Here is a 3944-nt window from a genome sequence, read left to right as displayed (position 1 = left end):
CGTGCCTTGAAGACGCACCTTAATTTCTGAAATCAAGTTTCGAGCCATGTTGCTACACACGGTCCGGTTGCTGTCCGAGGCGCCGTCTAGATCGAGTTTAAAAGCCAACTTTGCCGTGCCGGAAACCATGACGTTGTCCGTGCCTAGAGCTGGAAGTTTTACGTTTAACCTGTGACCCGCAGCTATGGTGCTGGGGTTGTGCGTAATGGTGACTTCGCGCCTTTCGCCTTTGATTGCACGAGGAACTTTAAGCCTGCGACTCGGGTTTAGCTTTTTGGTGTATTGTTGCGACATATTTCTTTTATATAATACTATTATTATTTACTATTCTTATTTTATTTTAAATAGAAAAGAAAACGCAATTAACGTTAAACCCGCTACAAAAAACAGGTCTTTGTATTTTTCACTTTGGGTCTCTGAAACCATATCACCGATGTGATCTATATCCATATCACCCAGCATTTGCTGAATCTCCGTTTGATCGGTTTGAATCTCGATTAATTTATCTTTAATTTCGTTATCCATATTTAATTTAACCTTAATTTAACCTTATTTTAAAAATGGCTTGTGCTTTAATGATGGTGGGAGGAGCGATAGTAAACGCCTTGGCATTCACGGGCTCAAATTTTTGATTTAGCAGTTTTTCAAAAAGTAAAGTCGACGGAGAACGAAAGCGTCACGACCTCGCGTTGGAGCAATTGGCGCAAGCGAAGGAATCCTAGGAACAAAACCGCGTACACATGCTAGACTTTCTAAACGAACGAAGGCGACAAGAACGCGCGAGTCAGCAAACATTTGTAAACGTGAACGAGGCCCTACGAGCTTATTCGGAATTGACCAGTAAGAGTATCACGCGGTTACCGCCAGAGCCTAAGTTGTCCGATTTTAACGAGCCTTCCGAGGACCAAAACATTCGCGAGTTTGTTTGGATTATATCCGGGACGGCCTTGGTGGGTTGTTAGCTTATCGATTTGCGTAACTTATTTTAAAATGAAGAGAGAATTTTCAAAGTTGTTTTACAGCCCGCAGGGTTACTGGCGAGAAGAAAGCGCGGTCGATCATCTACACGAAAAGACCGGTGCGGACAAATCAGTTATCAGAAACTGGCTAAAAAAGCAGGCCGTTTGGCAAATATATTTACCAAAACCACATTACGTACCCAGACCTACAATGTTGCAATCAGAATCGGTCGAACCTAAATCTGTGACTCTGGCTTATTGGAGTCGTAGTCGGGTAGTTCTGGATTATTGGCCTTTGCATATCGCTTTGCACCCACACTCGAAATACCACCTCTTTTTGCCCTTTCAAAGAACAAGTGCTTATCAATGTCTGTCAGTAGTTCCAATTGTATACCCGAATGCTTTAACAATGCATCCCACGACAGGCCCGGTGACGTGTAATAGTTGGCTGGGTCAAGGCTGTAGTGTCGTTTATAGACTTTCCGGAAGTTCTCAAAAACAGCCGCTAGCAATAACACGTCCGTTTCCACGTATAGGTCGTGGTAGTCGCCTAGGTTTTTGCCATACTGTCTCTGCACGAGCGTATTCTTGCTCGGTTATTCCTCCCTGCTTCAGAGAGCTATAGAAAGGGTCTCTAGGTGGCAAATTTGTTTCTTGAAATCGATCAAATGAGTATAAATACTCATAGGAGTAAATTCCCTTTTCCAAGAGTAAATTTGTGTTTTCTGGAAACCTTTTGCAGAGTAAGGTAAAATCATCGGGTGAACAGTTTTTAATCAACCGATCTAAGGAAGCCGTCATGAAATGAAAGGAGTCTAAGAACCTGAGTTGGCCAAAGGAGAACTAAATGTAGTTCTCGGTATTTTTAGCGATCAACTTGATTGATTTCCCGTGAAATTCGTGAGCGCCCTGCATAATCAAGTGTGCATTGTATTTCTCCAAGTTGTGTAAAATCACCGGAATGGGTGTTTGATAAGGCACGACTCTTAACTTGAGATTGCAATTGGCGTGCGCTGGGCCCTGGTTACTTACCCGTTACGTGACAGTGAAATCTTACCTTTCTAAATTTGTTGATTGGTCATTCGCAGGTCATACATTTAAAGTCTTTGAAGTCAGCTTCGTTTGTGACAGCTTTTTTCTTTTTTTTTTTTTGGAAATTCACACTGGCACTGGGTACTGGAGGTTTTTTTCAATAAGCTTTTCGCAGATCCAACAGTGATTTCAATTTTCGTATATTTTTTGTTAACTCGGCGACCAAATCAACGGCTCTTTGTTTTTAAACGTTTCGTTTATTTTTTCTGCTTCCTGAGAAAGTGACCCTACAAAATTAACAGCCGCGTCTTCACCCCTGTACGTTTTTTGGCTAGTGCATTCACCGTCGCATCTGACAACCGCGTATGAGTATCTGCAAGGCTTGTGAATCTGTGTTTTGGCCGTGCTCGCTCCCCTCGCTGCCAGCAACAACTTTTCATAAATGTATTTAACATAAATGACAAAAGGAGCATCTTGTTTGTTTTTATAATTTTTAAACTCGAGTATATTTTTGCCTTTGACCGGCAACTCGACCGTACATGTGGGAACGTTTAATCCTTGACAATCTTCTTTGTGTCTGATTAACTTTTCTTCCGTTTGGAAATGTGACATGCAATTGAAACACCAGTGTTTTTGGCCGTTGTGATGATCGATATCACTCGTTAACCGAGAAAATTTTTTAATCCAACAGTAGTGATTTTTGTCACCTTTGTTAAAGTAAAGTGAATTGATCGGTTCTTCTGGACGCTTGCTTTTGTAAAGAATGTAAAGACCGTCTTTTTTGGTGTAACCAAACACATTGATCGCCAAGCTATTTTGCGATTCGATACGAGGGATTTGTGAAATCGGTGTTGGAAAGCTTATGTTTGTAAAATTTAAACCATCTGATTCTGACCGGTAAGTCGAAGGTCGCTCGTCATGTATTTTATATTTTGGATTTGTTTCTAGCTGACTTTTGACTCCGTCTGAATATAATTTTAAAGCTGCCCGCAACGCCCATTGGATACATTCTTGATCTTTATTTTGGACGTTTATGATTGCTTTTTTGTCTAACAGTTCCTTAGGCAACGGAATGTAACCCACTGGGTTATATTTAACCACGTTGATGTAAAAAGCAACAACTTTGTCAAAGATCCAGCCCGAGCCTTTTTGTGTATGAGCCTCCACGTCTTTTATTTGCGCTTCGCGTTGTTCAGCGAGTGCATTTTTAACGTCGGCTTTATTTGCGACTGCATCGTTGTCGCTCGGAAAGGGGAATACGCCAAATTCAGTTTTTTCAGGTTTTTCCAATCTAAACTGAAGTTTGATATTTGTTTGCAATTTGTACGAACCAATTTCTTTCAGTTCTTCCAAAGCTTTTTTCTCGATGAAAGTTTTGTAAAAATCAAAAAAGTATATTAGGTCGTATTCAAAGAAACGGGGTATTAACTCCCAATTGCGGAAGTTACCTTGGAAACGATTGATGCTTCTGATATCTACTTCTGCTAGTTCCTCGGGCTGAGTGTAAGCTTTAATCGTATCGATAAAGTCATGTTTTACGTATCTGTCTTTGTTTGCAAAAGGAATATTATATTTTTGTACCGTTTTCAACAGCTGCCGATTTGACTGACGTGGTAGATATTTAAATTGTTTTTGATCCTCTTTGATAGCGTTTATTAGTTCAAATCGTGTATGATGTTTATTTTTAGGTGCCGGTAGCAGAATGTTATACCGTTTGACAAAATTTTCTAAAAACGCCTTCTTAAATCAGGTAAAATATTTTAGTATTGGTCTGTGTAGAATGTTGCTCATGTCTCTATTTATATATAGGTTCCTAAAAATGTTTTCAATTTTTTTTATTTGGGCGGGATTTCTACTTTAATTAAATTTTCAACATTAGCGTCATATTTAATAATTAGTCCAATTTCGTATAAATCCGCGTCGAGTTTAGTCGATGAATCGGGCAGTGGCTCG

Source organism: Acanthaster planci, linkage group LG10, assembly GCF_054643075.1.
Source record: "Acanthaster planci isolate LZ-2023a linkage group LG10, COTS_SCS, whole genome shotgun sequence".
Classification (NCBI taxonomy): Eukaryota; Metazoa; Echinodermata; class Asteroidea; order Valvatida; family Acanthasteridae; genus Acanthaster; species Acanthaster planci.
Note: the sequence above shows the minus strand (reverse complement) of the source record.